The sequence below is a fragment of the Triturus cristatus genome, chromosome 6 (assembly GCF_964204655.1).
Source record: "Triturus cristatus chromosome 6, aTriCri1.1, whole genome shotgun sequence".
Taxonomy (NCBI): Eukaryota; Metazoa; Chordata; class Amphibia; order Caudata; family Salamandridae; genus Triturus; species Triturus cristatus.
This window is the reverse complement of record NC_140589.1, coordinates 997,540,049-997,563,599: the sequence shown is the minus strand read 5'-3', so window position 1 is coordinate 997,563,599 and position 23,551 is coordinate 997,540,049. Positions and strand designations below refer to the sequence as shown.

At 43.3% G+C, this 23,551-nt stretch overlaps 1 long non-coding RNA gene across 1 annotated transcript in view; it reads right to left on the bottom strand.

The window, feature by feature from the left end:
* Window positions 1-365: 365 nt before the first annotated feature.
* LOC146820908 (uncharacterized) overlaps window positions 366-23,551 on the bottom strand; it is a 37,959-nt gene continuing 14,773 nt past the window's right edge. The window contains exon 6 of the long non-coding RNA XR_014962639.1: window positions 366-1,674. This is a non-coding gene — a long non-coding RNA (uncharacterized LOC146820908). The remainder of the gene's footprint in view (window positions 1,675-23,551) is intronic.

The window sequence follows — 23,551 nt, the reverse complement described above, 5'->3', positions numbered from 1 at the left end:
CAGGAGGACGAATTCAATACTTTTTTCTGGCTTGGTGCAGTTCACCTTCGACCTTTGGGTTTTGGACATTGTGCACCGGGGTATCGCATGGAGTTCTCAGTGCCCTCACCAGATTCTGGGATTCATCCTACTCCTTGGCCGTCCTGTCAGTCCAAGAGAATGGAGTTGTCTGTGGAGGTCCAGTCGCTCCTGCGGAAAGGAGCGATTCAGATGGTACCTCCTCTGGAGAGGTGGAGGGGGTTTTACTCTATCATTTTCTGGTGCCCAAGTTGACAGGGGGGCTTCTGCATGGTTCTGGACTTAAGGGCTCTGAGCAAGTTTGTGGTTTGACTGCCCTTCAAAATGGAGACTCTTCAGAGGGTAATTCCGTTGGTTCTCCTGCGACGCTTACTACCATGTCCCAGTTCATCCTTGCTGTCGCAGGTACCTGAGGTTTTGCCTCTGGGGCAGTCATTTTCAGTTTTGTGTCCTGCCATTTAGTTTTCAGTCTGCCCAAGGGTGTTCACGAAGGTGGTGGCTTCGTTGGTGGCCTCCCTGCACCTTCAGGGATCATGCTTTACCCTTACCGGGATGATTGGCGGGTCTATGCTCCTTCTCAGAACCAGCTGCTCCTCGATATGAGGGTGGTATGTTTGGTGGTGGGGGCTCATAGGTTTCTGCTGAACCTTTCCAAATGTCATCTGGTGCTCTCTCAGTAACTGACATTTATCGGGGCATGCTTTCGAACGGATCTGAACCAGGCGTTCTTGCCGGACGTTTGGGCTTTGACTTTGAGATTCCTCCAAGGTGTCTCTTTTACGGTCCGCCTTTGGTTGTGGCTTCTGGGGCTCATGGTGGCGACGGTGTTCATGGTCCTTTGGGCGAGATTTCTTCTCTGTCATCTGTGAGTGCATCTGTTATCCCTTTGGGCACTAGCAGTTCTGATTCTGGCGTCTCCTTCCATCCTCCAGGCTCTGTGCTGGTGGACGGTGTTTGCCAACCTTACCAGGGGATTGGCATTACAGCCATCTCCTCCCATGGTCCTGACTACAGATCCCGCTGTTTTGGGGTTGGGGGTGACATTGGGGTCTGACTCAATGCAGGGTTGCTGGGCCCTCCAGAAGAGGAGGTGGTCCTCCACTTGGAGGGAGCTGTTGGTGGTGTTTCTGGCTGTCAAGGGGTTCCAGTGGTTGTTGTTAGGGGAGAATGTGATTGTACGTTCTGACAACATGGTGTCTCTTGCCTACCTGAATCATCAAGGGGGATCCGGTCCGGGTCCCAGAATGCAGTGGGGGTTCCCTTGTTTTATTGGCAGATGAACACCTATTGTCTTTATCAACGGTTCACATCAGGGGGTGGACAAAGGGGTGGTGGGGGCCCTCAGTTGTTTTTTCAACCCTCCCAGGAGTAGTCTCTGTCTCTTGTGATCTTTCAGGAAGTCTGCAGGAGGTTTGGTCTTCCTTTCCTAGACCTCTTTGCATTCCAGCAGACTGCTCAGTTTCTTCGGTTCTGTTCCAGGGTTCCTCAGGTGGGGGCCTGGGGAGTGGATGCGTTGGCTCTTCCTTGGCCACTCTGCAGTTGTATGCATTTCCCCCCATTGCCCTAATCCCCCAGGTCCTTGCTTGACTGGTGCGGGTGTCTCAAGAGGTGGTGGTGGTGATTCCATTTTGGCCCCACAGTTCTGGGTTCCTCATTCTGTTTTTTTAAAAGATTTAATTAGTTTTATTGCAAGCAAATCAGAGACAAAATACAGTTAATATGAGTATAAAAACATAATCAGGGCATATATCAATGTAATGCATTATCCAGAGGAACATGGAAAAAAATCATATCAATCACCAAGAAAAAGAAAAAAAAAAAAGGGAAAAAAAACACAAAAAAAATACATTCTCTCTTTTCTCCCCTTTCCTTCCTTCCTTCCTCCCCCCTTTTCTCCCTCCCTCCCCCTTAGACAGCCAATTCTGCCTGAATCCAATGCAGTACCGGGGCCCATATTTTTTCGCCCTGCAATCTTTTTTACAACTTTTTACCGCATAAATAGCATGTTCCAAATTGTACTTTGCCAGAAGACGTGCCCTCCATGTATAAAATAACGGAGGGTCTGGGTTTATCCAATCCTGAGTAATACAGGCACGAAAAAGAGACATGCAAATAAAGATCAACTTTTTCCTGTCAACATCCATATTGTCAGATGAGATCCCTATAAGTACCAATTCTGCAGTTAATATAATATTACTATCAAAGATTTTAGACATAAATGTTTGTATTTCAGTAATTATTAACAAAAGACATGGACAATGAAAAAACATATGACATGCGTCAGCTGCTTCAAATGAGCATCTCTTACAGGCCGTCCCAGATGTAGCACCCCATTTAAAAAGTTTTTCCAGAGTATGATATAGATCAAATATAACCATATAGTGCTGGGTGCGTGATTTGCCTGTCACTGGGTTCCTCATTCTGAAGCTGTTTGTTGTTTGGGATCCATGGTTACTCCCCTGCTTTCCATGTCCTCTGAGGTCGGCTCCCAGGTTGCCTCTCCTGAGGCTGCGACTGTTGGTCTGGAGGTTGAGAGGCAGGGGTCATGAGGTTGCGGTCTCCCCCATCAATTAGTCTTGGCTATTCAGCGGTCTTGTCGGCCATCGACTCTGAAGTCCTATGGTAGACATTGGGGGAATTTCCAGGGTTGGTGTGGGGCTCTGGGGTTGTCTCCTCTGGAGAGTTCCCTGCCGGTGGTACTGCAGTTTCTCCGGGAGGAGTTTGAGAAACATTTGGCTGTGTCCACCTTGTGGGCTAAGAGGGCAGCCATTCAGGTGTTTTGGTCCCCTTGGGGGAATTTGCTGGATGGCGACGACTTGGTTTTCCAGTTGCTGCGGAGCTTTTAGTTGACCCATCGTATGGTGAAGCCTGGGTCTCTTTGTGGGACCTACCCTTTGTGTTGTGTGCATTGGTGGCTGCTCCATTTAAGCCTTTGACTGAGGTGGATCTTAAGTCTGGTACCTTCAAGGTTATCTTTTTTTGGTGGCTATCACTTCTGCCAGGCACCTTGGTGAGTTGGGGGCTCTGATGGCAAGGGAGCATTTCCTTTCATTTTCTGATGATGGGGTGGTCTTGCGGTTGTATTCCTCTTTTGTTCCAAAGATTTCTTTCCAGTTCCAACATTCTCAAGAGTTGGATTTGCTTGCCCTATGTGAGGATCATTTGTCAGACAGTGATCTTCCTTGGTCCTTGTTGGATGTCAGTCATTCTTTGTGGATCTATCTGGAACGGTCTTGTCCTTTCCGCAAGTCGGACTCCCTGTTTGGATACTTTGGGGTTGCCTCTTGGGAGGGAAGGCTTCTTCTTCATCTATTGGTCATTGGTTGCAGCAGGTCATTGAGTTGGATTACTCGCTGTCCGATTAGCCTCCTCCTGTTGGGGCGCCAGGTTCTTCTTCTTGTGGGATGGTGGATTCCTAGGCTGAGGTGAAGAGGGTTTCCCTGTCTAAGATCTGTAGGGTGGCTACTTGGGTGTCCTCTAACACATTTGTGAGGCATTATCGAGTCCAGAATTTGCTGGGTGTTGATCCTAATTTTGGGTTGAGAGTGTTGCTGGCTGTGAGTTCCTGACTTAATGTCTCTGTATTCCAATGAATAACTGGGTGTTTTTGTTTCTCTCTCTCCTGGTGGTTTGTTGTAGATGAATGCCAGTATGCTGCCTGGGTATTCTCACTTGTCATGAATGGGATGGGCACAGTAAGGACCTGGGGGTAATGCCCCATTACTTACCGGTAATCTTCAGTACTCCTGGTCCTATTTTCCCATCCCATTCATGACTCCCCTCCCTTTCTCCCTGTCAGCCAGCCTTCATCTGGGGGACTTGGTAGTATAGGAGGAAGCCTGGGTAAGTACGTTTAAGAACTCCCGGTGGGAGAGGGGAGAAGGGGTAGGATCTAGCATTCCGTCGTTCCTATTTTCTGTACGTGAGATAGGATTATCTCCCTTGTCATGAATCGGATGGGGACAATGGGACCAGGAGTAATTAATAGTACTGGTAAGTAATAGGACATCATTTTTTTCTTGTTCCAAAACTGTAGCTAAATATTCCAATTCAGGGGAGGCATATTTTTTATTTGGAAGTCTCTACCTCATTGATATTTTGGCAGTGGTGATTAATTTCCACTAGTTTCAGAATCCATTTGTCTCGTAGGCTTTTCTTCTGGTTGACAGTGCTTTTGTTTTTACAATTTCCCTTTCTTGGAATGTCTTCCTCAACTCTTTCTCTCTTAGCAAGTCTTCGCCAGAGTTTCTTTACAGTGTAAGGAACTTTCATTTGAGCTCAAACTTGAACTTGAACTTTAATCACTTTTCCCTTTCTCTGCTCTGTTCACTGTGAACTCCTTCTTTCATTTGGGGTCTTTGTACCTAATCTTCAACTACAACATTTCCTTGTTTGGATCAGAGACTACTCCTTATTTCCCGTGAGTCATGCATTTGTCTATTGCACTGTAACAGGTCTTCATTCTAATCTCTACTGTGATCCTGGACTTCAGGAATTTCAGGTTCTTCTTTAGGGCTTTCTCTAACCTGCCTGAAATTTCACCCCTTCAGTTTGGTTTTTCTCATTGTCTTCACCTATATCAGGCTCACATTTTTCACCCCCTCTGGATTACTGTCATAAACTTGAGCTTGCCCCTGAGGTTGTCTTTGTGAGCTTGACTCAGGCCCAGCTGATTCAGCCTCTACTTTAGCCAATCTCACTCTCCTTGTGTGAGTAGTGTGGATTCACTGTGGCACACTTTCACGGCATTGTTTGTTGTCAGGATTATCTGATATGGTCCCTTCCAATGCTCCATTAAGCAATTTTTCTTGTAGCCTAGTCTTTTCTTTTCTTTTCTCATTTTCTGAGGCATCCTCCTGTAAATCTCTCAGTTCGTTCAAAGACAAGTGCATTGAATCCATAAGGAAACAACTCACATTATCCATGTTTTGTACTGAATTTGTGCTCAATTCTCTATATTCTACTCTATTGTACCACTGTCTCATCTTGTAATCCACAATATTTGCCACTTGGTCTGCATACTTACTGCCAAGGGTCACCATCTCCTTTCCAGCTTTATGTGTTATATGTTAAACAACAGGACATGAGCAATATTCTTTATAGGAGCTCCACTGGATGTCATAAAACCCCATTTGTAACCATAGGTGATGAAATCCATGGACAACTCCAAAACCATCTGTATGTCTGTATAAATCATCACTTCGAAATTCTCTGATAAGCAACAAGCTCTTTTCAATGCAACCAATTTTGCTACTTACAATGAAGCTACTTTTGGCAGAGAAAATGCTTCTAAAGTCTCAGAAATGGAACATACTGCATAGGGAGTTCTAAATGCTCCATATTTGTCTCACAAGCAAGAACCATCAACAAGCCGTTGCAGATAAGTCATTTCCAAAGGTGTCTCTTTAATGTCTGGTCTTGGCTGTTTATATAACTTAGTAATTTCTATGTAGTTATGATTGGTTCATCGTCAATCTCATTACTGTCCCTGTGTTCACAACTCTTGTCTGAAATAGGAAGCAGTATTGTTGGGTTCAAAACATTGCATCTTTGAATAGAAATGTTCTCTGCTGCAAATCTGCCTATAACAAGTCAGTCTACTTTTGGGTACATATTGTATTCTTGATTTAGTCAAAAGAAAATCGAACGAATGTGGAACAAATACAATTGAAGTATGTCCTTTAACAATGTCTTTACTTTGTTCAATGGGCATGCAAACAGCTGCAACTGATTTCAAACAACCTGGAAGTCTTACAGCTACTGGATCCAACACAGCAGAAAGATATGCCACTGGGTGCATTACATCTCCATGTTTTTGTGTAAAAACTGGAAAAGCACATCCATTTCTCTCTTCAAAAATTGTAATCAGACATCTGAGTGTGGTATCATGACACAAACTCTCATTCAGTTTCTTAAATGCATCAATACATTCATCTTCAAATGGAATTTGGGTCTTGGACTTTACTACATGTCTAGCTTACCATGCAATAAAGGAAACGTTTGGAGTCCACTGACAGAAGTACCTAATAATTCTAAGAATCATTCAAATCTTCCTCTGGGTGGTTGTCTGACCTAATTTTAGAACCGCGAAACACTTTCAGTAGAGTCTTTCCTCACACCTTTCTCAATATGGTGTGAAAGATAGATGACTTCCTTCTTACAATACTGCATTTTAGTTGTGGAAAACATATGTCTGTTGTCAGCTAGATGATTTACCAAGAGAAATGTTTCATATGAACAGCCCTCTATTGTCTTAGATGTGACTAGTAAGTCATCCGTATACTGCACTAAGACTGAATTGCATGGCAACTTCACAATTTTTCAAAAATTTTCTTCAGGATTTGACTAAAAATCGAAGGATTTTGTGGGTACCCCCGTGGTATCCTATACCACATGAGAACCTTATTCAAAAATTAAAACAAAAAAAAGAATTGCAATTACTCAAGCAAAGGAATTGAAAAGAATGCATAGCATAAGTCGATGACTGTATACCATTCTTCTTCTGATGGAACCAGAAACAAACTCCTTGCTGGATTCAGTACCACTGAAAAACATGGAGCAACATTTGTATTATTCTGCAAAGATCCTGCATGATTCTACACTTGCCATTCAGCTTTTTAATTCCCATCACAAGATAGTTACAAGGCCTGCCAAGTACCTCCTGAAAACTTTCCTGCTCAATCAGTGTTTTAATCACTGGCTACATTCTCTCTTCTGCTTCTTTTGTAAGTCTGTATTGTCTTGTTCTAGGAACTATTGCATCTGGATTGACCCCTATTTTGACTGGCTTTGCACTTTTATTCAATCCAATCTCATTTCCAGTGAAATCCCAAACCTCATCTTTGACTGTATGTCTTAAATTGAGAGGCAGGTCTTCTAGCTACTACGGGGAATAACTCACCTCTTTAATCTAGTGAATTTATTTTGAACATAGAATCCTCATACGGTGTGCAATAATTAACACAATTAATTTTGCAGAGTAAACAGGTTCACAGGGCTTGAGTCCCACAAACTTAATAGGTGATTATTCTCCATCTGGACAATTTTGATTGGAACATCTGCTGTAATCTGATTAACACTTTGTTTTATTACTGATGTCTACAACTTGGACATCTCTTCCAGAGATGGGTAGGTTCGGGACTTACACAGAATGAACTGTAGAAAGTGTAGCCCATGTATTAGTGAAAAATGAAACAGGATGGCCACAGACTTCTCCATCAATATATGGGGAACTTTGGTCTACCTCTAGGATCGCTCCAAGTAAGCAATTCTCCGACCCCTCAGGCACTGTCATTGTGAACTGCTTACTGCTGATTTGTCATTCAGAATCAATGGATTCTGCTGGTACCCTGAACTATAGGGCATCTTGTTCCTCATATTTTGTTGCATCATTGGAACTAAAGGCATTAACATTCAAAATGATTTCTGACTTTGCACATTCTGTTCAGAATTCTTTATATTCAGAACCATCACATTATTTCTCTGCATCTGTGGCATTTTCACCACATTCCACTGAATCCTGTTAGGATTCCTTTTTACAGTGCCCAATCCTCCCACTGAAGTGACAAACAATATTCTTTTTTATTACTTCAACATTTATATTCATCCTGGCTCCACTGTCTACACCTTGCATCTTCATTTTATTCACTCCATTCATTCCAGACTGAACACAGTTCATATTTGAACCTATTTGATTCTGAGATTCTTTTTTCAACTGCTTTGTTTAGTTAATCATGTACTACTCCTTGATCCCTATTTATTTCATTTCAAAATATTCACAACTATATATCGTCAATTTCAAAAACTAATCAATGCCCCTTGTCTGCCAACCCATTTTCTTCTGCTGAATGTGAATACCAACATCTGGCTCAAATCATTGACGAGAGGAGACACAAATTCACTGGCCCCATCCCTTTAGGTTTCTTTGACTCCACTATGCCTCTTGAAAATCTGCAATATCCTCTTTTAAAAACGAATGCACTGACTCTTGTGAAGTTATCCAAATTTTATTCCAATTTATATCCTTCTCAGGAACTCGGTTTATCAAATGCTCAATCATATTCTTGTATTTGGTAACTACCTCTTCAAAAGAAGCACCACTGGTTGTGATCCTTACTGGTTCTTGTGTAGGCCATCTAACAATAGCCTTACAGCCTTAAACTCAGCCCGCAAATCACTAGGAACTGCAATAGCAAACAGCATATTCAAATAAGCCCATAGTATCTTGGGAAGGAGAGTGAATGTATGCAATTTGCATACAATTTTCCTGGATCCTCTCTCAATTTCACAACATTTTTAGTAATACACACATATCAGCTCAAGCCCATGGCACATGCATACAATTTCCACCATGTACTTCTCTCAGAGGAAACTCCAAAACCACTTCTGTCCATACTTCCGAATCACTTGTGACACTCCTAACCCTACCTTTAGTCCCTTTCAGTCTCATTTCCATTCCTTTCTTCCATCTCTCTCAATATTTCTTCAAATCATTCCAAGCGCTCATATTCTCTATTAAATCTTTAATATGAGCTCTCAATGTAATTGAACCCATCTCTTAAATTTCATCATGTGTCAACTCCATTTTGTAAGTTCGTTCCACATTCTTCATCATGCTAATGTCAATCTCTCATTCATCAGCTAGTTATTTCACTTTATAGTGTGCTTTATTTGCACATCTGGCTGCTTATTTAATCAAATATTTCATTTCATTAGCATTATAGGTCAACAGCATTTAAAAAAAAAATATTTGTTTATTGACATTTGAAATAACGAACATCATAGAGGTGAAGGTCTTGAAACAGTTAACAATGAGAAAAACAGAAAAAAGGGAGGGGAGGAGGGGAGGGAAGGAAGGAGAGGTGGAGTAGAAACGTGGCAGGGCAGATCCAATGAAGCAGTATAGTGTCCCATGCTGACAAAAGCTTAAATAAAGACATGATGAAATTACTGAGTGTACAAAGGAAAGCCAGAGCTTAACGAAATCTGTCCTACTTCAAATTATGGTGTTATATTGCAGTCTACCAATTCAATCACATCCCAGGGGGGGATCAAACATCCCACAGTGATGTACACGTATTTATAGGAGCGCTGCTGGTTCAAATTCCGGGGATCGTGCGCCCACAGGTTGGCCCGCCTCTGCAGGCAATCGAGTAGGGGAGAGGTCAAGAGTCTATTCAAGACAATAGTGCTCTGGAGCATTATACCAAATTCAATTTTTTAAATGTAAATAGTACTTTGTTTAGGAACTTCCCTCAACTACCACTGTTCTTACAAATGTGGCAGCTTGAGTCTGTACTCCCAATTGTATATCTTCACTTGTGGTAGGCACAGTAACCATCACTCTTGCTTCTGGTACACTCGGTACCACTTCAATAGCAATAAATCTCTGTACAACTATACCACCATCTCCCCCATTACCCGTATCAGGTCCTGAGCTTGTCCCATGTGTCCCTGCTGATCTTGCTGTGTATTGAGACAGTCTAGAATTCAAAGGACCATTAAAAATTAATCTCCTTTCTATTTTTCCTGTCTTTATCATCATTCTCATTAATTATAGCTGGGACTGTGTTTATACATCACATCCTCTCTCCAACTCCGTTCCTACTGATCTATTTTGCTCTCAAGCAAATGTTTAAATCAGCTTTTCACCTGCTTTGTTGCTTTCTTTCTCTGTTGCCCATGCAATCACATGTATTAAGCACTTTAAACTGTGTAGGTCTAGGCATTGGCTTAATGTTGGATTTGATTTGTCTCAAGAAATCTAGTTTTTTTAATGTTAAAGGTACCCTCTAATGGAAATTGTTAAACTTCATCATGTGCAGTGTACCTATTCCATTCTGAAATCCAAGTACACGTGTAGTACCCAATCTCTTTCATCGTTTTATATGCTGGCATTCCTTCTGCTGGTAATTTATGACACTCTCTAGGTACCACGGTAACCTTAGGCTTTACTATCAAATTTCCCAAATATTCACTCCAAATGACTCAAACATGAACTTCAAACCACAGCAAACAAGCTAGTGAACAACAATCACAACTCAGCCCAGTCAGAGGTCAACCTACCACAGCGCGGCTTAGTTGGCAACCGAGCAATCAAAGTGATGCTTTGAGATTACATTTCACCTACTCCACCAGGCTCCCTGGCAGACTAACCAATCACAGCATGACTTATCCATGAACAGGAAAACAGTTGCAAAACTTTTTTTTAAACCAGTAAACTAATTAAACCCTTGCCTGTTTCCCCTAGAAAGGAAGAAAGTGTGAGTAAATAAAGTGAGACAATTCAATCCTAAACATGAAATTTCAGAAACGAGAACAACATTCAAAACTAAAAACAGAAAAACAGACCAAGGCCTTCACAGTAACTAAAAATCACACTAGGCACACTCCTGTCGAGGGTGATTCCACCCCAGTCCGTGCACTTGGTCCTATGCATTCAAGAGCAAGAATCACCAACTCAAATTAAGCACGTAACCTAGAAATGAAAACTATTAGTTCAAAATCCCTATCAATGTGCATGCACACCTCACTCTTCACACCAAAATTCCAGACAAGCAAAAACAATATATCTAGTGAGCTTGAATTTCGCCAAATCTGATAACCAAATCAACCAATAGAACTTCAGATGATCTTTAAATGCATTTACAAATATGAATATTACATCAATACAACAGTAATCAATTCTCCATTTGAACCATATTCATCATCGCATATCCAAACAACTAAACAACTCACAGTAGAAACAGAAATCCATGTCTCAAACATGGACTCCAACATACATCACAAATGCATACACCACACACAAATCAATTCACCTTTTTTATATTTACACTCCAATTCATTTAGGAACACTCAGCAAATCACTTCTTGGGAGTCTCCGGCCTGGGAATTGCGACTAACGTGTTGCAAACTCCAAAAAACCCTTTCTCCATCGGAGGGGGCATCGAAGACTTAGAAATCACAGAAAAATATTTTGAGCTACTCTATGGATCTCCAATAAAAAGGTGATGTTCTTAAGCAATCATCCTTTGCTTCCACTATGTTAACTATGTGAACACCATCAAAATAATGGTTAACATGATTAAGGGGATTAAAGAGCCTCTCAAGAGACAAAATAATATTCAATAACTGTACAACTTATCTTTCTTCAGAAGACACACCCATCTATTGGGGATTATGTCAAAGTGAGAAGCGGATAGGGAGGCAAAACATATTTTGGCTCATGCATAACAGCAGCCTGGAGCAAACACATCTAATTTCCAAAAATCTTCCAGATCATTCTTTCTTGCACACGGAGAGTGGACAGAGTAAATAGGTCATTATCAGAAGTACCTACATTGGTAAAAGCAATTTACAGTTTGAATACACATTGTATTCCATTTTGAAGATCCAGGTTTCTTTGAGACACCTATGGGGGAAGCAAGGAACAGCCATGAGTGCTGAAGTTATCCAGACAGAAGATGCTGATTGGTTTTTGGGTAGTACCTAGGATAGCTGATCCTAAGAAAGAAAGCATGGCTGATATTACATAAGTGCAACCAGAAAACATTCAACCTTACACTTCAGGAGATAGCCGTGTGGCCCACACAGTCCCCTATTGCTCTATTTGACCACGTTGTTTCCCTGCAAAGTTTAAGAAATATTGTGAAATCCATCCCATAGTTTGACTGAGAAATGAAAAAGAGGATGTAGTTAAAATGTCATCATAGCTGTATTTTAAATCATGTTATACACGGATACAATCAGGCATGGTGTTGGTAGGAAAATGTGTTTAAAATAGAAAACATCATCCAACAGAACCATGCTAAGAACTGAGAACTTCAGAAGTCATTGTTAATGTTCTAGGCAGGGATTTATGTCAACAACACAATCATGCTTACTATTTATATGACACCAGTATTTTGTGTGCTAGTTATTAGTAGTTTGAATATTATTGAAAATTAATTGAGAGATAACAGGTTTAGAATTAGGTCTGGTTCTAATTTAAATTATGCTGGCGCAATTTGAGTAATTTCAGAAATTGTGGGTTACACTTGTTACGTGAAATTCCTGAAATTACGCAATGTTGCCACTTTGCTTAGTTATGTGGCATTCCCAGGAAAAACTTACCATGCATGCGCTATTCATGGTAAAAATTAGCTTCACATCGGAACAACAGAACGCGAACAACTGTTGTTTGTGTTATTCTTGTTTTGTTTTAGATCAAAATGCATCCTGGTGACATTACCTCTTGCGAGGATCCATTTCACACTAAAACACAGCGTGCAGTGACGGATTGTATTTCTTTGCTGAAATGTCACGTAATTATGTGGAAGTAAATCATGCCAATGCTGCATCCCCTGATGCTCAGCAAATCTATGTAAGCTATGCTGAAAGGATGAGTGTGTGTTTACAGTTTCTGATGAGTGGACTTTTTTCACGATAGGGATTAAGGAATGTAGATATTTTTTTTTGATGAAAGGGTAATTCTGAGTAAATGTTGGGTCTGAGACCATACTGTGTGGGTTTATGCCGTATCTATGCACTAGCAATTGCTACTTCACATTGGGGATTCAGACAGATTCTAGTATTATCAAAGCAATCATTAGCAATGGTTGTGGTAGAGTACAAAGACCAAGAATATCTATGACTGTAGGAAGTGGCGCTATTAGTTGTGTGGCCTGCACAAGTAAACTGGTCCACAATTTCCCCTTACTGGGAACCAAGCATCACATTGTAGCACTTGACTCGCTCAGGCTAGCGAAGCAGAGCAGTCCAATGCTTACTCAGCGATTGAAGACAGAATCTCCACTCATGCACACAACAACTGTCAGCTCGACGATTCCTCAGGAACGGTTCGATGCCAAAAGGCGTCCAGCTCTCGACAGCCCCAACCTTGAATGCTATAACAGCACAGGCGAATGGTATGGTAAAGCGGGGGAAGGAAAGGAAGGGGTCAGCAGGGAGGGAGATCTGAAAAGCAAAAACACTCAAAGATCAGCAAAAGTTAGGATATCTGGTTTCTCTTATCTAAGCCAGTGAGCAACCCCTACCTGTAAAACAAATAATAGTATTCTTTCTTTTTTAGGCAAATCAAGAAACCAACAGTTCTGTATTTTAGTTCTGTAACAATGATGCTTGCGCTAGGGAAAGGATAGAAGTACATAGGGAGTCATAGAACCTGGAGCTCACACAAACACGCAGCCATCGCTAGTTTTGCCATGCACCAAGGAGCCATACACACCAGTACACACACTTTGTTCCACGTCACAGGGGAAGAGCAGAAGGCCGCCTCTTGAAACCCCTGTTATAACAAACCAAACACAAACGATCAAAATACTTCTTTTGAAATCCAGATTAATAGTTCATCAACATTTTAGTAATCATGCGCATAGTGCAAATCCTCTCTTTAGCTTCAATATCTAGATACTAAATCCTTGGTTGCCTCTGTACAAAACGTGACCTGATACTCTCCTGGCAAATGATAGGAGTGGGCGTTTAGATGAGGCAAGGATCCCACTAATAGCGGAGGCTGAGTTAATGTTAGAAGAGCACACCTTGGCCCCCCCAAAAGGTGAATAATAAGAAATGTCTGACTTCGTAACAACACCGGGACTTCCCGGTCAAGGTGGTACAAGTGCCCTCTTACCCTACTTCAACTGGACAAGGGATCTGCAGCGCGGCCGGCGCTGCTTGGACATGGCATAACCAGCAGCTCGTTCTTCATGTGCGGCTGCCTTTAACCAGTCTTCCTCTTCCGGTAAAGACGCCACGTGATCGGGGCTGTAGCAGATACATCCGCTGGGCATCATGGGAACTGTAGTTTCCGGAGTCCTGCGCCGAATGCTGATCGCGTTGCAGCACCATTCCTTTGCCGTGTCTGCCACCACTGCTGAGCCCCCTCCGTGGTTCCACCACCTAGATAGCCAAGACCAAGTTTCGCTGCCACGGGTGCACAACGAGGCGACCCCCTCGTCCTCAGGTATGTCTTTGTCATTGGTCCTACCGGGATCTGCCCGGTTCATCCCGAGACGTGTAACAACAGCAAAGAACTCTTCAACATCATCAAGGAGATCGCCCAACCCACCATCGAGTCCACCAACATCCCTCCCTCACAAGACCTCTGCAACAAACTCAGCACCTTTTTCCTCCACAACATCAAGAGCATCTATGACAACTTCAATGACAACCAACACACTGTACCCTCACCAACCACCCCCGACACCCTGAAGCCAGCGATCGACAATTGGACAGCCCTGACCACCGAAGACACTGAGGACAAAGAAGTCAATCCACTCTGGGGCCCCCACGGATCCCTGCCCACCACATTTTCAACAGAGCCTCCGACACCATGGCACCCATGCTCTGCCACACCACCAACCGCTCCCTGGCAACCGCCTCTTTCCCCGATGACTGGAAACATGCAGAGATCAACCCCCTCTTGAAGAAACCCTCAGCTGACCCCACCCACCTCAAAAACTACAGACTCATCTCCCTGCTCCCTTTCCCAGTCATTGAGAAAGTCATCAACAGCTAACTCACCACATTCATAGAAGAGCACATCATCCTCGACTCCTCCCAATCCGGCTTCAGGAAAATCCACAGTACGGAAACCACCCTCCTCGCCGCAACAGACGACATCCGTACCCTACTGGACAAAGGAGAAACAGCAGCCCTCATCCTCCACGACCTCTCAGCGGCATTCAACACAGTCTGTCACTGCACCCTAATATGCAGACTCCATGACGCAGGGATCCAAGACAAAGTCCTCGACTGGATCCGCTCCTTCCTCTCCGGCACAACGCAGTGGGTCAGACTCCCCCCTTTCCTCTCAGCCCCTACACCAACCACCTGCGGAGTCCCCCATGGGTCATCCCTCAGCCCTACGCTCTTCAACATCTACATGGCTCTGCTCGCCCCCATCGTCAGAACCTACGGACTCAACATTGTGTCATATGCAGATAACACCCAACTCATCCTCTCCCTATCCAACGAACCCAACACCACCAGACACAACTTTCGAGAAGGTATGGAAGCCGTCACCAAATGGATGAAAAACAGCTGCCTACAACTAAACACCAACAAAACAGAAGTACTTATTATAGGCCCAAACCCCGACGCCTGGAACAACAACTGGTGGCCCCAGCCCTCGGAAGCCCGCCCACCCCCATGGACCACGCTCGCAACCTGAGAATCATCCTTGACTCAGAGCGCAAAATGGACTACCAGATCAACTCCGGCTCATCCTCCTGCTTCCACATCCTCCGCCTCCTAAGTAAGACCTTCAAATGGATCCCCCTCGAACACAGAAAGACCGTCACTCACGCCCTGGTCACCAGCAGACTTGACTACGGCAACGCACTCTATGCCGGAATAAACAAAAACCTCACCCACAAGCTACAGAACATCCAAACCACCACTGCAAGACTGGTCCTCAACCTGCCAAGACACTGCCACATCTCCCAGCACCTGCGCACACTCCACTGGCTCCCCATTGAAGCTAGAGTCACCTTCAAGATGCTCACCCATGCTCACAAGACCCTCCACGACACCGGATCAGCATACCTGAACAGCCGACTCAAATTCCACGCACCCCAAAGAACCCTACGATCAACCCAGCTCTCCTACGCCGTGGTCCCCCGCACCAGAAAGACCAAATCGGGAGGTGGCTTCTTCTCCTTCCTCGCGGCCAAAGCCTGGAACGACCTACCGCTCCACCGAAGACAGACAACATTGCTTCCCATCTTCGCAAGAAACCTCAAAACCTGGCTCTTCGACAGACCCCCTCATTGATGGACTGGAACCTGCAAACCCCCTCTCCAGCACCTTGAGACCCTTACACGTGAGTAGTCGCGCTTAACAAACACCTGATTGATTGATTGACTCAGGTAAAGTTGTGTGGGCTAGTAATCACCATTTACTGGCATGCAATAATAACACCCAATAAATGATTGTCCATTCAGTGCTTTTTCTTTAGCAAAAGGAAAAGTACATTTATTACACATACACTACGAAATACTAGGAATTACTTTACAAATATGTAAGACAGTGGATGGAAAATACTATAGATGACATGACATTATCACCTCTTAGCCCCTAAAGGGGGTCACACAAACATATAAAGTAAATCTATTGGCTTGGTCAAAGGTTCAAAATCAACAAACCACATGTTAAAGAGATCATTTTGTACGTAAATACAATCATCAATCATAATAATCATGTATACATGCACTTATTAGTGTGAGTAATAACACATTATTATATAATTAAAGAATCTTAAAATCGAGCAGACTGACTTTGGCCATTTCATAGACTTGACAGCCATAAAACAGCAATCATAAATATCCCCAGGAAACATCACATTTTGATCACATAACATGCAACCATAGACTTCGGCCCTTGAGACCTTGGTATACATGTACCTTATTTCAAACATTTCAGGCCACAGTAGATACAACCTTAAAATATGCACCTAGAGAGCTCTGTACTCCCAGCTGTACAGTCAAAGCTTCCAGTCTTGGGAAGACTTTGAAACATTAGCAAAAATCATTGAAAGGTCTAGGATTCTTGACCCCCGGAGACATAGGATCAGTCCTTTTAAGGGGGAGCTGATGCACTCCTGAATCCCCCAACCGTTTCTAGTCTTTCACTGGTAATGCCCCTGCTAAACTGGAGCTATCACAAGTAGGAACATTTGTAATTGAAAAAGCCCTGCAGAGCATTATGGGGTGCTTCAGGTGGAGCAGTGAATATTTGATTATCTGTTCTCCTGCTGTGCCAGGGAGAGTTTCAGCCTATTCTTTGCTTGGTGGTCTTCTGCAGTGCAGCTCTTTTTTCTTTACTTTGGTGGGGGGTGCTTGTTCCCATCTGGGCACCCCATGCTTCCACTCATTGGGGACTGTGTGGAAAACCCACCCCTTTTCTGACCCACTGCTACCCACTCAGCCCGCACCTCATTGTGTGGCCACAGGAGCCTCTTCTCTTCATGGTGGCAGCTCACTCCTCCCAGACATTGTCATGGGGAGCGGGGCAGGCACACCAGCACTCGGGTTGCGAAAGCGCTACCCCTGGATTTCTGCTGCTTAGGGGTCAGGGATGGAGTCACAGCCCCCTTCCTGATAAGTACATCCTGTGGAATGGGGTCCCTTGGCCAAAGGAAAGTTTGAGGCAGGTACCCCACACATACCCTCTCCCCGGAAACATTTAAACCGTTGGACCCCGGGGAGATGGGGCCCACGGCGACAAGAATGAACCTGGGGAGAGGGCTTAATGCATGACCTGGGTGTAAATAAATATATTATTCTTGCCCCTACATCTGGGCCCTGGCTCACCTCTGTGGTAATGTTAAAAATTGGTCTCTATTTGGCAGAGGTATGCACCATGTCCAATTAGGGACCACAATCATAGTACTGGTAAGTCAGATACACACCTTAAATTAACCTATGTTCACCCTCTGGTAGCTGGGCTCAGAGCAGTCAGGCTTAACTTAAGAAGCAATGTGTAAAGTATTTGTGCAACACTTAAAATAGTAAAACAGTAAAAACTGCACACCAAATAATCCACATTTAGAAACATAGACCCTAATTTAATGAACAAAACAAGATCAAAACAACAAACGTCTCATAAGTAGACCTTAAGATATGATTTTTGAAAGTATAACCTGCAAAATTGTGCTTAGAATCAATAAGCGGTTTTGTGGGCTATCTAATTGTGCTGGCCCGGGACAAAATAAAGGGTTCAGACCAGCTGCAATGGAGCACAGGCTAAATGTAAGGACCCAGTGAGGCCCACAAAACAAAAGTACATTAATGTTGTGTCGCCAAAGATGTGGGGTACAGCCAAGCAATGCATCGGTGTTCTACAGGAGCAGCACTTTATACCTACTTCCAAGGGCACCACTTGACAGGACAAGACCCACAGATGGCAGAGTCCAGGTGCTGTAGCAAGGTGGTTGGAAGTCTTTGATGTGCCTGAGACTTCAGAACAGGAGACAAGAAGACAAGCCCTGTGAGTCACTTTGGTTCTGGCTTGGAGAAATGCAGGTCCATTCTTTCTCACACCCAGGCAAGAGGGCTGCAGGCAGCATGTCAGTACAGCAAAGTAGTAGTTCAGCAGAGTAGCAGTTCAGCAGAGTGTCAGTCCTTGCAACAGCACGCCAGTCCTTCTTCCTGACAAAGAATCCACTGGCCCAGAAGTATACTGAAGGGGTGGTGTCTAAGGTCCAGTATTTATACTTTGGTACCCTGGTTATGGATGGTGGGAGAAGCTCATAGACAGTGGCTTTGAAGTGCAAGGAATCCCCTTCCTCCCCTGCCCAGGACCCAAGCTGGCTGAAGTGACAATACAGGATTGTTAGACCTATTGTGTAGAGACAGGACACATCCTATTCAGGTGGAAATGGGGCTGTGCTTAACTCCGCCCATATCAAGCCAGTTAATGGCCCATTAGGGCCCATCAAGCCATACCTAAGTGTGTGTGACTGTCTAAAGGGAATACACAAGCCCAACTATCACCCACCCCAGACGTGTATTTGGAGACAGGCAAAATGCACGGAATGGTTAAAGTAAGAAAATACCCACTTTCTAAAAGTGGCTTTTTAGACTTGCAATTTATAATTCAACTTTACCATGAGTTGTGATTTTAAATTGTGAGTCCAGAGACACCAATCCAGAAATCTTCATCTTTTTCCCAATTGGAAATTACACTTATAAAAAGTAATAATAATCCCAATGTTAACCTTTGGGAGAGACAGGCCTTGCAATAGTGAAAAACGAATTTAGTAGTTTTTCACTACCAGGAAATTTAAAACTTAAAAGTACATGTTCAACTTTTTAAATACATTGTACCCTGCCCTTGGGGCTGTCCACGACCTAACTTAGGGGTGACCTATATGTATTAAGAAGGAAGGTTTGGGCCTAGCAAGAGGGTTAACTTGCCAGGTCGACATGGCAGTTTAAAACGGCACACACACACTTTGCAATGGCAGGCCTGAAACATGTTGAAAGGACTACTGAAGTGGGTGTCGCAATCAGTGCTGCAGGCCCAACAGTAACATTTAATTTAGAGGCCCTGAGCACATGTAGTGCACTGTACTAGGGACTTCTAAGTAAATTAAATATGCCAATTTTGAAAAACCCAATGTTACCAGGTTTTAAGAAGAGAGCCCATGCACTTTAGCACTGGTCAGCACTGGTAAATTGTCAAGAGTCCTTAAGCCAACAACAATGAGGACGGGATAAAGTGGAGGAGGAAGGCAAAACGTTTGGGGGTGACACTGTAGAAAGGTCCATGTCCAACAGGTAAGTTAAGAAATGGCACCAGAGTCCCACACACCTGCATGTAAAAAGGTTGCCAATATTTAAAATGTCATAACTTGGAGCCCGTTGGGCCGGATTTGATGATCTTGAGCTCATTTTTATCCTAGTGGTGAGCTTTAGCCACCAGGGACAGTTGCAGCAGACCTCTCACCTCCAGAGCGGTATATTCCACAGTGAGTTTGTTCTCCTGACTTCCTGCTCCAGCCTTCTTCCTGCTCCTTTTCTCTGGGTGCTGAAGTCCAAGGCTTTTCCCCATCTGGTTATCAGGACCTCTAACGTGGGAAGCCCCACTGGCTTGTAGGGAGATCTACTGGTTCTGGGTCAATTGAACAGAGTCCTTAGTCCTTTGTGGGCATCAGGGTGTTGTCCTTCTGGTTGCCCTTGGCGGCCCCAGGGTTCAGCAGCGAAGCATAGATAAACACCAAGAAAGAGAGTGTCTCCCTCTTGTGCAAGTGTTCTTAAAGGGGAGTGAAATGATTCCAGAAGCCAAGCAATCTGTCCAATCCTAGGGTGCCACATAGCCTCTCCACCCCTGTACCAACTCTCCCACACAGCATGCTGTGAGAGTTGAAAATGACATAACCCATGAGTCACTAGTCATATCTTCTCTGGGGACCCTCAGCTCCGCCCTTCACTGACATCACTGCTAGGGCCTCTCTCACCAAATTTTCAAAGGGGAGTTGCATCTATGTTAACTCCAGAGGTCAGGGCTCCCTCCTTTGTTCAGTATGCTGTGGCAGGCTCATCCATGGTACGGTGGGACAGCTGATTGATTGATACAGATCATTCACAGCCACCCCTTACCTCCTCAGAAGCAAAGCACTTTTAATTGCTCCCTTTGTGTGGGACAGCCTTTGTTCCTGCTGCGGGAGAGAAATGAAATTAACTTGGCACAGCAGGGTGACAAAAGTACTGGGCTCTAATCCTGAACTGAGCCAGAAAAATGTGAAAATTCTGGATGACCCATTCGTTGTACAGATATCTTTGTGGAATTTGCAGACTTGATTTCCTCACACAGGTCACGCGCTTTTCGATACATCATTGGTCTCTTCAGACTAAAGGGAAATGAAAGTGTACTCTAAGGCAGTTTTCCTCCTTTGTTTATAATAAATTGTGACTACACACAAAACAGTAAATCAAAAGTACTTTCCCAATTAGTGTACACAAACGTTATAAGACCTACCAAGGTCAATATCTAATCCTGCAGATTCCCACCTGGACCAGGTTACTTATGTGCAGTTACCAGGCTGGGCAGAAAATAATTCTCACACACGCAGCCCTCACACATGTGCAACCAGCCAAGTGTCCCCTAAACTAGGTGTGTCACAGTGGCCTTATGTTAAAAGGCAGACACTGGCAGTCAACATGTACAGTCCAATTGCCATGTGAATACCATGGGCGAGACACATGTAGTAAGACTCACCCACAATAAAAAATTTAAAAAACGGGTGATCCAAAAAGTCACAAACTCTGGGCTTACTGAATGGGCGGAAACCAATTGCATCAATGGCCATATAATGAAAGTACTGCCTGCACGACTACTGTGAGAGAAGCATGAGGAGAGGTGCAGACTTACCTTTGGCTGTATCACGTACACCAGAAAACCTGTCTTTGGTGTAGTATGTGATGTAATTCAATAACAGAGAGGCCTGGATAACAGAGAACTCTGAAACATATACACTGTTGCAATCATAGGAGAAGCTTTGCTCCAGAAGACCATTTTAAACTCAAGATCCCAAGAATGTGCTGCAGTGGAGAGCTCTGAAGGCCCAAGGAAAAGGTGGTGTAAGAGAAAATGCTTGAGAGCAGTGTGCAACTTAGCAAGAAGAAAAAAATTATAAACAGAAGAGGGTTTAAGACTTTCCTCTGGGGAGAGATGATGTTTGACAGCATAGAATATGAAGAGAAAAGGGAGACAGAGGTGATACGGAATGTGCTGGTGATGTTGTAGTGTTCTCAAAAGGCTTGGGTGGAAATGTACAGTTTGGGAAGGAAAATGAGGATTTACATGAACTGGATAATGGGGAATGGGATAATTAAGATGATTTTTCCCTGAAAGAGGAGGAAGAAGAAAAGGGGGTAGTTTGGATGTATTCGGAATACTGATGGGATCAAAGCAAAAGAGGGGATGGAGAGCTGAAGTCAGTGCAGCTTGGAGAAGAGGAGATGAGGGTGATAGCAATGTGAAAGAACAAGAAAGAGAAAAATTGCATGACCATCACACCAACGAGGCTTTGGAGAAACCTCCACCAAGTAACAACAGACAAGATTGGAGGCGCGTACACCTGAGACAGAACCAACACAAATGGATGCAGCACAAAGAGAGCATGATAGTCAGAAAAGGAGAACTATGGCAAACAGTTATTGAGTACTTGTTGCAACGAGATAACTACTGAAGGAGCCTATATACAAACTTTAAATACAATTCCAACAAACTACAATGATTGCCAGTCTACATGTATGAGCAACAGTTTTGTGACTCCTTTAACATTAATTCCATGGGGTCTTCAACAGTATTAGATGATTGCAACTTAAAGATAAATTGGCCGAGGTCTGGCTATTTGTTACAGTGCCCACCCCCTTCAAATGTAGGACTTAGAAATATTTCCCTCGGCTGGGAGTTATTCATATATCTGAAGGAATACATTATTGGGTCCTTGAAGAATAGATGATCAAACGATTTGCATAGTTTCAGGCCCAAATGCCAGTTCTTGGAAATTCTGTCACAGTCAGATGTGCGTAAAGTTTGAGTCAATTTTTCCCAAAATTGAATTGCTATGCAGTCTAAAGTGTTGAGTTTCTACTTTTGTTTTAATAAGCACCTTCCCTCACAGTACTAGCCAGATTGTATTTGAATGTGTCTGAACCAGACATGACTGAGTCCTTACTACAAGCCCAGGCTGACAAGAAGAAAGCATGGCAGAGGCAAGTAAGACGACTGAATAATGTAGTCTTGGAATCCGTTAAATTGGCATTGTATAATTTAACTTCAGCAGCCTGAGATCGCATGGCTTCACATTCATATTTGATGGCTTTGCAGCTGCAGAGACACATCAAGTTTTCTAAAAAATAGACCAAATTTCTTTGATGAAATAACTTTATTTCATGGTTAAACTCCATAACTTTGTTAATTATGTTGATTAGTGCTTTAACTGGGATGAAAAGGGGTTGGAATGTCTAAAATAGACGTGGACAAAGACATGTAATTAACATTCCTTTCCAAGAGGAGAGACCCATGTAATTATGGCTGTGACATAAAACATGTAGCCTAATTGCCTGTGCTTCACACATCATGCCACATAACAAATATATAGGTGCCTCTTTGTGAGTTTTCTGTTGTTGTATCCAGACATGTCGATCACATCAAAGGGCATATGCCTAAAGAAGTCCAGACCTATTAGCTTTCCCAGTGTCTGTTAGCAGTATCAAATCAATTGACAACAGCAAATATTTTGCAGTGAATAAGAAATACTAAAAATGTCAGAATTAATTAATGATTAACAAGGTCTGTGGAATGGGTAGTTCGCTCCAGAGTATTTAAATTACTGCTTTTTTCCCCTTTACTCTCCTCTTTAGGTTCTCATTCTGTTAGGTACCAACACCTTTTTCTCCCCTCCATCTAGCTGAAATCATCCACCTACATATCAAACCTGTTGTCTCTTACCCCCTCAGCACCATTTCACTTGCTGCCGCTCGTAATTCTTTTTTTTTGCCCCACTTCACCATCTCTCACACAAATGTTAACCACCCACTCACCTGTAAGTATTGCATTTTCTTTTTCTTTGGTGCTGTCAATATTTCCATAGTTGAGCACCCCTTCACACACTTTACCATAAAATCGCAAATATAATGGACACATATTTGGCCATCACTATGAGTGCTCTGCCGAGAGGCCAAAGATTGTATGTTCATATAGTCTAGCCACTATTATATTGTACTGACAGCACCATGAGAAATTCACTCTGCCTTCAGCTGCAGCAACAAAGTGCTAAATCTTGTCCTGTCATAAACGGCGACCCAAAACCTTAATTAAGCAGGAAACATGGAGGTGAGTCAGTCCATAGTATGCACTGTACAAAAGTCATATGTTGCATGATAAAAAATACATATGAATCCCAACATATGGAAAAAGAAAGTACTCCTAGGGGCTGTAACATGAAGTAAAAAAATATCAAATGTAAACAGGGACTGCATTGCTGACAAGGATTACGTCAAGGGTTTTTACATTAATTGTA